This window comes from Denticeps clupeoides, chromosome 13 (assembly GCF_900700375.1).
Source record: "Denticeps clupeoides chromosome 13, fDenClu1.1, whole genome shotgun sequence".
Taxonomy (NCBI): domain Eukaryota; kingdom Metazoa; phylum Chordata; class Actinopteri; order Clupeiformes; family Denticipitidae; genus Denticeps; species Denticeps clupeoides.
The window spans coordinates 6,957,697-6,970,824 of NC_041719.1; the positions used below are offsets into that span (position 1 = coordinate 6,957,697).

Below are 13,128 nucleotides of genomic sequence, written 5' to 3' on the forward strand. Positions count from 1 at the left end.
TGAGTGGCCTGAATGAAAAAAACATATTCACATATTCACAAAATCACATAAAAACATGAAGGACTGCAGTTTTGTTTAAAATGACTGGTAACACTCGTTTTGCTGGAATGGCTGTTGCTGTTAACATTGCTAACAATGCTGCTAAATGCAAGTTCCTACGTCCCAGTTCGTTAAATCGTAATTACAACGTATTGCTTGTTCATGTGTCTAGCTGTCAAATTTACACGATTGAGGAAATACTCTTTTTAATAAAACCTGACAATCTTACAAAAACACTATATTGTGGCAAATGGGTTACAAGAATTTTTTTGGAACAAATTGGTGTGAAGAGGTGTAGCAGACCATTAATATTCAGCTTGCACAATTAATTGAGTGTCGTATTATTATTAGAATAATTATTTTCATAATTTCATCATACAGCGCAATAGTACTTTGATGTCTTGCACCATGATTCTATATCATAACCTGGCAACTTGGGAATCATCAAAATTTTGAGTTTACCTTTAATGTGCTTGGAAGTTGTGTCATTAAGATATTTCTGATAACACAGCATTAGTGTTATTCCCAGTGAAAGACACCTAACAGCTAATTACCATTTATTTAATTATCATGATTTTTTCATCATTTTCATTATTACATTTGATATTATTTCCTCTGTTGAGAATTAAATCCTTAATGCTGGTAGTTTGCTGGTCAAAGCTTGTACAGCCGCTTAACTAGCGTTATTATTATTATATTAGTGCCGATTTTATTATTACAAAACTAATGGTTATCACCAAAAAACTCCATTTTGCAGACCCCACCGCTGTTAATCTTGTACACTGGATGACTGATATCTCCCTCTTTAAGATCATCTCTGCTACTGCAATTAGAACTGTTAGCCTTCCATAACATTGCTGGTTTTACTGGTATTCTTGCTACTAAAACACAGACAAGGATAAATGCATAAACGCAGATAATCAGCAGAGTTTAGCCAGAATCTGACCATCTGATGCAGGTTCATTTTTTTCCTTAGGGGGGGCATAAGCAGAATATTAACATCTGCACAGAGCATATTGAGTGACATAATACCCGGTGCTCGATGGCCGGCCTCATTTAACTGTGTAAGTGGCGCGCAGGGAGGCCGGAACATCTGGACTGCCTCCCCAGCTGCATGCATGCCTACAGCAACTGCGTGGAGAACAGCAAGGAGCCCTGTCCTGAAGGTGACATGTAAGAAGCCCAATCGCTTTCATATTCAGCTGGGCTTCAATGAAGAAAGGCGTGTTTTATGTGGGCATGTTTTTTTATTGTGTTTTTTTCTCTTTGGGTCCTATTGGAATTTCTGCATCTTACATCATATTTGGCTTTGGTGTATAACAAAAATTCTCTGGTTTCTGCACCTTCAGAGCCAAATATGCTCTTAGGAAAACAGTCCTGTCAGAAACCAGAGTAATTAAATAATGCTCAGTTGATCTATACAACGTTGTTGCATATTCCCACTGGTGGTAGTGATATCCTAGCAGGTAAGGAAGCAGACTTGTAATCAAAGAGTTGCGGGTTCAAATCCTGAACTGCCAAAGATGCCACTGAGGTCCCACCGAGCAAAAAGTGAAGTGATTGTCACATGTGATACACAGCAGCACAGCACACGGTGCACACAGTGAAATTTGTCCTCTGCATATAATCCATCACCCTGAGTGAGCAGTGGGCAGCCATGACAGGCGCCTGGGGAGCAGTGTGTTGGGACGGTGCTTTGCTCAGAGGCACCTCAGTAGCACCTTGGTGTCACGTCCATGCGGGCATGACACGGCGGGTGCACAGAGAGCAGGACGGAGAGTGACGAGGAATGAGGAATGAAGGACGCTTTCACCTGACATCACGAAACAGGGGTTTACTGGTGAATCACAGGACAGGGGAGACATCCGAGACATTGACATTAGTGAACACAGAACATAACGTTAAAGACCTGACGGCGAACAGAAACGAACAGGGCAGCTTTATACAATTAACACAGGTGAAAACGATTAGGGAACATTTCACAAGACAACAATGAAACTCCGGTCCGGATCCCGGATCGGAGTAACCCCCATTTCGGACCGGATCGTGACACTTGGTGGATCGGGATTCGAACCGGCAACCTTCTGATTACGGGGCCGCTTCCTTAACCGCTAGGCCACCACTGCAACAAGGTACCGTCCCCACACACTGCTCCCCGGGCACCTTTCATGGCTGCCCACTGCTCACCAAGGGTGATGGTTAAATGCAGAGGACACATTTTGTTGCCTGCTGTTCTGTGTATTACAATGACAAAAAAAAAAAAAAAAACACTTCCACATACCCACAACCCGCCCTCAGTTCCACAAGCCAACCTCTGGTACACTGGCACCACAATACAGTAGTGAAGACCATAATGGTACTGCAATAAATTACAGATATTCAATTATGAACGCTTCAGTTATTTATGGCTGTGTTTAAAGAAATACAAATTAACCTTGACTCTTGAGGTAATGAATTTTATGATACTGCCGCACGTGAGTTCATGGTGTTTGGCAATCAAGGCGGATATTTCTTTTTTAGATGTTCCAGTAATGGGAGGAGGTCTAAATGGTGTACCACATTCCCAGGATAATTGCTTTTCTTGTACCAGATTATTCCTGATAATGTCCATGCTCCACCAGACCAACAGAGGGCATGCATTCTCCTGCATATAGCCACCACCTGAAGATTAATGAGCAACATTGCATCTTCAGTCCACGTCTTCAGGAACGGATTAGATTCAGTCAGCATGGCTTACTTTCTTCTATCTCTTTTGCCTGATTCTATTTGACGTTGCCAGCACAGCTTTCAGCCTTCAGGTGTAGTTCTGCATGCCCTGTGATAGCTGTGAGACGCTCCAGGCATGAGTGAGAAGGATGGAACCCTGCACTGACTCCAGTAACCCAAACAAGGTGAACACTACACAGTTCCTTCCATCTGACTCAGGTTATAGACTCCAGAACTTCCATGATTTGTCGTTCACAATCTTGAGATGTTCAGAACATGTCTGCAGCAAAGCAGAAAAGGCTGTCATTTTTCACACCTCATGCATGCCATTTCAGACATATCCATGGAACCTGCCATGCTCATGGTCAGGCAACTTTAATCATTGTTTGTAAGGATATTGGGGTGATATTTCAGTGCTCCCCACACCTACTCCAAATGAGGACATACCCTCCTCTTTACAGGCAACCCTGAGTGACCACAGACGCGGGAGCTCATCCAGTCACACGTTGAGCTTCCAGCTCCTCTTACTGCTGCTGTGTCCCCACCACGTGCAGCCCAACTTTTCCATGAACTTCCAACAGTCGCAGGACCCTTGCCCAAGCGGTTTGTGGTCATGCACTTCATTGAGCTTTTCAGTCATGTGCCATTCTTGTAAGTGGTGGCATGTGCTCATGTTCCTTGGGTTGCCGGAGGTTGGAGTTTTGATAGACAAAAATCAATACAGGTAATAAAGGCTGTTTTTCAAGAAGCTGTGAGATTTAATAATAAAGGGTGTGGATTTCTGGCCCCGGGGGCCTTCTGTAATCCAGCAGAGCTCAGAATGAATGGCGGAGCTCTAGATTGCCAGGCTGAGTTAGAGCCGGTTCAGGGCCCAATGCTGTGTGGGCGAATCCTTTTTTTGTGAGAACCGCGCCGGGCAGCACCAGAGGAAAAAAAAAAAGGAATAACAACAGACCCCTTGCAAGCCTTGTTTAAATTGTCCTTCCACTGTGTAAGCATTTCCTCCCCTTACAGACTTCCATTACTGCCGGGCTTGAGCAGGCAACCATGATGTGATTGAGCGTGAGTGTGTGTGTGTGTGTGTGTGTGTGCGCACGCATGACGGAAGAAAGTGACCGGATTTTTTTTTCAAGCCCCACTTGGCTACTTTTCCTGTTCGAGCGGTGTGTGTGAACCTGGTGTGGAGATTGAGTAGTGTCAGGTTTCAGACGGGGTGAGATGGACAGCGGCAGACATTGTGCATGATCTGAGCAGCGAGGATGTTCTGGCCCCTGTGACCCACAGTGCGGGAGGCTCCCCTCCCAATATTTCCTCTCCAAATGATGCTGATGACTTGCTCCTTTTTATTGACGTTCACCAACCTGGAGTTCAGAAAATGGGGGTCTTTGAATTTGCACAAATGAAGTAGACATATCACCATTAATATATGTTTCTTTTGTAAACATGATTTAGTACATTTCAGATGTTTATCGAGAATATTGATTACACCAGATTCTCTCACATTGACTGAAAGTGTATCATGTTTGGTCACCACTGGGAATGGAAAAAGGCACCAAGAAATTTCATTGGGTCAGAATTGGTTAGGTTAAAGTTGCCTGTGCCCGCCTACTGTTACAAAGGGGCACCCACCATCTGGGTGATTGCTAGTTCGGTTGATTGGTAAAACTAGAATTGGGTGGGAATTCCTGTTATTGTCTTGAGTGCCCCCTTCAATTCAACTTCTAAATGACTATGGCTAAAAACCGTCTAGCCCAACTGAAAGGTTTGCTTATGTCATGCCTTTGTGTCCTGCATGACTGTGTTGCATGCTGAAGGTGGAGTATTGTCACCAATAATTCTGAGCCCCCACCCTCCAGGGACCCCGGCCTCATTGTTTATTCCGTTATTACATTCAGCCACACATTCTGTGTGCGTTTCATTCAGAATGGCTGCTTTGCAGAGGTTTGCTGTACATTTTCGACGTTTGGGATTGAAATTGGGCCGATCTTCTCTTATGCACTCATACACACAGTCGTCTCTTTCTCACACTCTCGAGCAAATCTTCCAGTTTGTTTCACTAACTCTCTCACGCACAGTGCATGTTTCTATCTCATCCATCCTCCCCTTTTCACTTTATGCTCCTGCGGCTCAACCATGCATCAAAATGACAAAATGGAGAAAGGGGGGGAGAGAAGGGGAGCGGTGTGCTTAAGAGCTTCCTGTGTGCCATCTAGTGAAGTATCAGTCAATTCTAATCAAGTGTCCATAACCTCGGCCGGCGTCATATTTCATGCTTCGACCACACACACCCATCTGATGACAATCAGTGGTGCAGAAAAAAGGGGAAACATCCTGGATCGCAACCATGGGACACATCAAAAGTACAAGCCCAAGCGACGGCCTTGTTTTAATAGCATCAAACCTACATGACCTCTCCTCCCCACTAAACAATGTCTGGTTGTGCATCGTGTTAATGAATTTGTAATCTCTGCAAAGGCCTTTGTAGATGCTATCAGTGTGAGATAAGACGGAATAGTTATGCCTGTCAGTTGCCATCCGTCCGGGCTCCAGTCTGCGAAAGGGGGTGCAGAAGCTGGTTCAGGAGGTTCAAAGGCCTGTTATCTCCACTGTAGGTCCTACAGTTGTTTTTTTTTTGTTTTTTTTTTAAGGTGCCAAATTCCTGTCAAAATGAAAGAATACACCTGAGCACAAAGTGCTGAGCAGAGAGCCCCTCTAGGGACGTCGGATGTGTTTTCTTCCCAACTTCACATGGTGGGCTTCCTCTATGCCCTTACCAAGCATGCCGTTCCATCCTGTTACTGCATAGCTGCTTCTTCGGGGCTCCTCTTTCACACAATTTCTCCACTCCAATTTCTAAAATTGTACTTTCAAGGGAGCAGAAGGGGCTCAGATTAAATGTTCAACCTAAGTGCCTGTCCCCTCCAGGGACAGTGTGAGTTATGATCCAGCAAACTTATCCTGTGACTCCAGAGTAAAAGAATACTTTTTTTGTCTTTACCCAATCTTTTGAAAATGCAGGAAATGGCCAGCGATAGTTGTCAATAATCTGTCTGTCAATAGATATGCTCTTAGACAGCCTGCATTTATAAATGGCTAATTACACATACATGACAGATATTTAGAGTCTTGGAAAGCATATTTCTAGTTTCAGACAATATTGTGAGATCAGTTTGCCTTCACCTATGTATGAATTTACCATCCCCGTAAATAAGCTTGAATACACTGGGTTTGAATCATTACCACATAAATAAAATTACACACATTACTGAGCAGCGTGCTCTGTCACCGAATGCATTTTCTCAGGCTAAGCTGCGTACGCTGAGCTGGGGAACACTGTTCGCAGAGCGAGATTTATCACACGTATTAAATTAGACGACTGTGAATAAGAGACTCTGGCAAATCAAGGCAAATAAAAAAATGCACAAATGTGTTTTTTTTACTGCTTAAACTGGCAAATCTTTGAAGGGTATCATTAATAATACAGTTTTTTTAAAAAGGAGAGCGAATGCCAATTATGGATAGTTTATTGGCCACTACACTGAATCAAGGAATTAAATGTTTGATAAAGGGCATCCTGACTGCATAAACTGAGATCTAATCATTAAAAGTTTGAATGCAATCATTACAAACACAAAACGTTGTGCAGGATACTATATGGTCCACTTAATGTAAGGTTTCTTGAGGTGAATTACTCCACACTTATACCACTGACCTGGACTGTTGATATGAGATGAGTCCTGTCATATTTCACTTTAAATATCAGTCCTCCTCATTACATTGTTTAGGGTGGCAACATCATATATTAATCTATAAATAATGTTTATATATACACACAAGCGCACACACAGTACAGGCCAAAAGTTTGGACACACCCTCTCATTCAATGTGTTTTCTTTATTTTCATGACCATTTACGTTGGTAGATTCTCACTGAAGGCATCAAAATTATGTACTGTATACACACACACACACACACACACACACACACACACACAGTAGCCTGGTGGCAGGGATGGATTATGGGTCGTTTGGGCCCCTGGGCAAAACGTTTGTGAGCCCCCCCCAAAAAAAAAAACGCCAGCATTGTCTGGGATGGCAAGTTGCTACGTCACCATGCCACTTGTGGGTCCAAACTAGTGCGGTGTACCGTGTTGTAAAAGCAGAATGATGTTGACAAAATCTTTTGCCGGAAAAAGTGAAAAGAAGGTGTCTTAAGTTGATACAGTAAATTATAAATCAGTACAGCCTAATGCCATTACCTCACGTTAATGTTAGCACCAGGTTACCCATCTCTGTTTATAGAGACGTAGCACAACCACATCGTACCATAACGAACATTATTTGAATGTCATACAATTCATGCTCTAAATCAAAGCACTTTTGCTAATCCGTAATCCGTCCCTGCCTGGTGGGAAACACACTTTCGAATAAATGAGGAGACCGCAAAGTCACAGGTTCGAACCCCACTTACTACCATTGTGTCCCTGAGTAAGACACTTAATGTCTCCAGGGGGACCGTCCCTGTACCTACTAAGGTGCTCTGGATGAGGGTGTCTGATAAATATTGTAAATGTATATCTCTATACTGTGAGCTATAGCTTATAGTACTTATTAACCTATTTATTAGCAGTGGTAATAGCAGTATTTGATATAGTAGTAGTGTCATTATTATATGTTGATGATGATGATGATGCTTAAATATGCCTCCAGACACCTCCAGGGGCAGTGGTGGCCTAGCGGTTAAGGAAGCGTCCCCATAATCAGAAGGTTGCCGGTTTGAATCCCGATCCGCCAAGGTGCCACTGAGCAAAGCACCGTCCCCACACACTGCTCCCCGGGCGCCTGTCATGGCTGCCCACTGCTCACTCAGGGTGATGGGTTAAATGCAGAGGACAAATTTCACTGTGTGCACCGTGTGCTGTGCTGCTGTGTATCACATGTGACAATCACTTCACTTTACTTTACTTTACAACTTGTGCGACTCACGTGGCCAGATCAGTTTCAGTGGGCATTTTCAATATTTGCTTCTTCACCTTCTTGTGAAACGTCTCGGCCGCCGTGTGACCCTGACTTCTCCCCAATTCGGCGTGGGGCCCGAGCGGGAAGGTTTCAAATGACGCCCGACCCCGGACGCGCATCTGATTCCACTCCGCGACGCCATTCACAGACGCGCGGTCACGTGACCGCAAGCCGGGGGCACCCGACACCCCCCCTTCCACCCACCCCCCGCCGAAAGAGGTGGGCTTCCGAAGGAAAAAAGAACCCGAGCGCGGAGAAACTTCTGCCCTGGATCCCGGCTCCCCTGCTCAGAATGAGCGGCTCTCCTGCCGAGGCGGCGGGGCTGTGACACGTTCCCCCCAAAAAACTCTCTGGATTTTAGGACGTACTTCACTCCACGTGGATGGATGCAACTTAAAGCCCTTTCTTTCGGGGGGTAGAAAGCGCGTCTGTGTCCCGCAACTGCCCCCTCGTAAAGCGGCGACCGGGGTGGGGGGGCAGATCGGACGACGATCGCGCTCTTCTAAAAGTAAGTGTCGGTGCCGGAACACCGCGAACATTCCACGGCTTTTGCACCGATGGCGTCCGCGTGAACACGTAACCGTGAAATCCGTCACATCGAGCCACTTCACCCCGAGTTTTCCTTTTTTTTTTTTTTTTTTACCCCCGTGTATCTACGCGGACTCGGGTTTAATCTGCGTGTGATATACCCATGGCCGATATACACCGACATAAAACCTGGTTTACCGTGGCTCTCGCAGTAAATAGCGGGCTGTGGCGCCGCGTTCTGTGTTCGGTGTGACTTTCCGACTCCTCCGGTAATAACGCCCCGGGGGCTCTCGGCATTCGGCTGTATTTGTTTTTGTGGTTATGAACCGTCATGAACGCTCGTTGCGGGTTTGCTGCTGCGGTCGTGGGGAGCGAGATTCCCTGCCCGTGGGGCAGGTAGAATGGACCATTGTACCGCGGAGCCGCTTCACAAAGAACTTTTCTGCCCTCCCTGGCCCCTTTATTCAGTTGTTGATGCCATAAAGCGACTGTCTGATGAGATAAAGATGACAAAAAAAAAAAAATACACGCAATTATTTATTTTTTTGCAGGCCGCATTAGATACGCATGTTCATTAAAAAAAAACGTAATTTCGACGTAATTTGATAAGCCTCGCCAGATAAGCATGGGTGCCAACTGCATGAGCGGTTATGAATTAGAAAGAAAATGTTAAAAAAAAAAAAGTTTCGGAACAAAGCGTGTAGGTTTTATTATTTTTTTTTATTTATTTGAGTTGTACCTGACACATGATGAAAGGTCTTCAGGGGGACCTGCACTGGGGTGTTTAGTTGAATTTTGCGCCGGTTACTTCTTTGCCTGTGTGTTGTTCTTTAGTTGCCCTCCCTTATCAACGTGGCACCTCCTCAGACCTGAAAGGATCAAAGGAGACGACATCAGAGTCAAGTGTCTTCTGGGCATTCTCACAACTCTTAACAATAGCATCTCACCTAAAAAAAAAAGAAGGCTTTCTTCGTGTCTCCGGAAGGTTCTGCTGTATGTTTGCGTGAGGGCTGATGCAACAGTTGCAACCCGAACCCCTCGCTGGTTAAAATTGAAATGCCCTCCTGACGCTGTGAGAACCTCCATAGAAAGGACTTCTGCGACCTGAACTCTTAAGCGACCGAGCGCTGAATAAAGGTGTAATAAACGTTAGCGGAACGTTAGCAGCAGCTTCGCCTGGGCTCCCCGCGTTGTCTGCCGGGAGGAGAGCGAGAGGCGTGTGGCACCGGAAGGCTTCACTTCACCCGCTAATTGTGTTTATGCCACTTAATTTGTCCTGAGTGCTAAATCGGCGCACTTCAGTGCAATTTGCCAAGCGGTTGGGGGGGGGGGGGGGGGGGGTCTTTGATACGCCTGCCTCCAGTCGAGCTAGCTGGAATTTACGGCTAGCCAGGTGTGTGTGTGTCATCCATGGGGGGACGAAACGCCTCGGGCCGCCGTCTTCAACGCCAAGACTGCGAGTTCTCTTTCCAAATTGGCGTCAAAATGGGGCGCCGTCCTCCGAGGTTTAATTTGCGGCCGGTTTACGTCTCATCTCTCACACACTCGTGCCGGCCAGGGGGACAGCGAGGGTGATTAGCCCCGCGGAACCGGCGCATGCCTGTTTGGGCAGGTTTTTGCAAGCCGAGGGGGTCGGAGGTGAGAAAAGTGAGAGAAAGTAGAGTGATTGTCACATGTGATGCACAGCAGCACAGCACACGGTGCACAGAGTGAAGTTTGTCCTCTGCATTTAACCCATCACCCTGAGTGAGCAGTGGGCGGCCATGACAGGCGCCCGGGGAGCAGTGTGTGGGGACGGGGCTTTGCTCAGTGGCACCTTGGCGGACCTTCTTGATTATGGGGCCGCTTCCTTAACCGCCAGGCCGGCGTATTTGCCGCGCTCCCCGCTTTACTGAGGTTCTCGCGGCCGCAGTGCACGTGCCCGCCTGCCGGGGCGCCGTGGGTCGGTGGCTCGGTCCAGATAAGACGCAGCGGCAACAGTAGCCGGGATCCGTATCCCGTCAAAGTTCAATTTCCATCTCACGCCTGGCCGGCTCTCCGCACCAGGGCCGCGGGCGTACGCCGGGCCTAGCGCGGTGCTGGAGGCTCGCTGATAAAAACCCGGGTCCCAGCTACCCAGCCTGCCGGCGCACTAGTCTATATGAGCAGCTTAAGGGCTCCGCAGAGAGGGATAAGCCTCTCCCCTCGGAGATGCCGCCTTTCCAACGAATGATATGCCTCGGACCTTTCTGATGTGTGTTGATAGTTTGATGCGCCGTTGAGGCCGCCAGACCTCTTGTTTATTTGTTTGATCTCCCGCCCGTCTCGTGTTTAGTGTTCTTTGGTGGGGGGGTTGTAATTAACCCTTCCGCCACGCGAAGAGACGGCGGGACTAGTCGTTGGTTCGCCCAGCTCGTATCTCATCCGATGTCTGCGGCGGGCCGGGCTCCGGGTTGTTAAAGTGTGATTACCAGTTGCCGGCTGGGGATTGATGCTCTTCCCCTTGGGACATCCTGACAATGCAGGTCTGTCATAAGCGCACCGCACCCCTGGCCTGAGTTAGAGCCCTGCTGGGGTTTGGGGGGGACCGCTGCCCCGTCGGCGCTGCTGGAGGTTGCCGTGATGGGGATGTGATTGGCCTAGTTATTTTCCACTCAGCAGCACATTTGGATGCTTTATGACCCCCAGTGAGCTGCAACAAGAGAGTGGGGCTCTGACATCTACTTGTTTGAATCCGCACAACATGCATAGATGCGATAATCAGCGGCTCAGAGTTCACAGGTTCCGTTCCGTTTATATTATAAATGTATATATTGATATTGGGATATTATTATTATCAAACACACATGTGAAATGTAGGGTGGTATTAGCCTAGTGGGTAACACACTCGCCTATGAACCAGAAGACCCGGGTTCAAATCCCACTTACTACCATTGTGTCCCTGAGCAATACAATTAACCCCGAGTGTCTCCAAGGGGGGGGGGGGGGCTGTCCCTGTAACTACTGATTGTAAGTCGCTCTGGATAAGGGCGTCTGGTAAATGTAAACATCGGGGGGGTAGGCGGCAGATACCACGATTTCGCACTGCCAGGTGGATCTTTGGGTTAAATGTAGTGATTTTTCGAGACTGTATCATATTACCACCAGTGGTGGGTTTACTGCTGTACAGTGTGTTGGCCAGCCACCTCCCCGTGCCTGGCACTCTGGGGGAGGGGAGAACGGGGCGAGCAGGGGGTGGGGTGGCGTGTTTATAAATGGCGAGGAGAGTAGCTTTGAGACTGGTTGAAGGGGGGAACGGGGTTTTCATGTGCTAAAAGCTGCTAATCCTCCGGCCTTTGTGAAGAGCAGAAAGCTCGGGGGCAAGATGGGCAGGGCAAAGCCCGGTCTTTTGTTGCCATTTTCCCAAAAAAATCGGGGGACATCTGGTCGTTCCGGGGGAGGGGCTCTCAGCTGGTTGTAGGTTCGGGGGGAGAGATGATGGATGTGGGTAATTGTTTGTAATGCAAGCATGGAAACAAGGGCCTGTGGGATTTGGGGAGGGGCTGCCTGAGAGGAGGGCTGCGTCGCGGTCATGAAACATCACTCAAGCCCGGATGGGGCGAACGGGAGCAAACGCCCGCCTGTCAATTCCACACGTTTCCCTTCGTTAGGAATGACAAGATGGTGGCACCAGAGATGCTATGTTTTATTACATTTTTTTTTTTGTTGTCACGTCTGTGTAGTAATTACCCCTGTCTGAGTCGACCGCTTTGACTGCTCTGACGCTAAACAGTGAAGATTGATTGCGCAGAAGTTCTTAATTATAAAGTGCTTGGAAACACTGCATAGTAAATATATTAGCCCTTTGCTGTGCAGACGTATAATTTATTGTATCTTTACCCCGGTGCTAAGGACGGGATGGTTTGATGTTAATAAATAGGCCGGGTGTGTTCGCACTTGATTTGTTTTCCCTACAGCGGTTGTTCTATATCTTTGTCTGCGCACCTTTACGTTTTTTTTATTATTATATATTTATTTATTTTTTGACAGGTTGAGACGGTTTCTTTTTGTGAACGTGATTCCCTGTCAGACAGCCATCGCGGTGCGTTTTAATTATAACTCTTCTGCTGAGAACAGCCAGCCGGCAAGGGCTGCTTTGTTATTTATATATTAAAAATATGATTTCCATGAAAAGGGCACACGCTTGAGCTTGCGCTCTAAAAATTACATTGCATCACTGGCGCGTGAAAGACAAAGTGTTTTCATCCCATCGTTGTTGGCGAATTACAAGCATGTCTTTCAGTCGTGAAGAAAGAGAATATTTGCGGTTCATGCATGCCACTGGGTGAACGAGCGCTGCCTGCATGGCCAATGGCATTTCCCTCTAAATAAGAAAACCCTGCGACGGCGGAAGCCCAGAGCAGTCATTTGCTCCCTGTTTTTCTCATGTGGGTTATTGGCTGGAATGGTGGCAGAGATCATATCACGTTTGGCCCTTTTGGCCCTCAAAATATCCTGTCTGTCTCGATTGAATGACCCCTCCGACCCCACCCAGTCCCTTAATACCCCCTCCTGCCCCACCTTCTCATTGAGGCTCTTAAAGGTCCCCTATTATGAAAATTCCACTTTGTGAGATTATTTAACATTAATTTGAGTTCCCCTAGCCTGTCTATGGTCCTGCAGTGGCTAGAAATGGCGATAGGTGAAGTGAAGTGAAGTGAAGGATGAATATGGCTGCTCGGCTTCTCCGGGGCCGCGGGATCCTTTTTGCTGTCAGGTGTGAAGAGTGCGTTGGCCAGTCTACTTTGCCGTTCAGATCTTGAGTTTGTCCCCTTATGTCATCATAAGGGGAAAGGTTACCTCCCGTTTCACATGCTTT

General features: G+C 47.0%; 1 protein-coding gene across 23 annotated transcripts in view; it reads left to right on the top strand.

Annotated features, from left to right (window-relative positions):
* The window catches only part of ptprsa (protein tyrosine phosphatase receptor type Sa), a 159,377-nt gene that overhangs the window by 32,633 nt on the left and 113,616 nt on the right, over positions 1-13,128 (top strand). The window contains exon 1 of one of the 23 annotated variants that reach the window (XM_029000495.1): positions 8,024-8,271. The exons of the other annotated variants lie outside the window; for them this stretch is intronic. The gene's annotated coding sequence lies outside the window, so the exon portion shown is untranslated. Of the gene's footprint in view, positions 1-8,023; positions 8,272-13,128 lie in introns of those variants that run through there. 23 annotated transcript variants of the gene reach the window in all.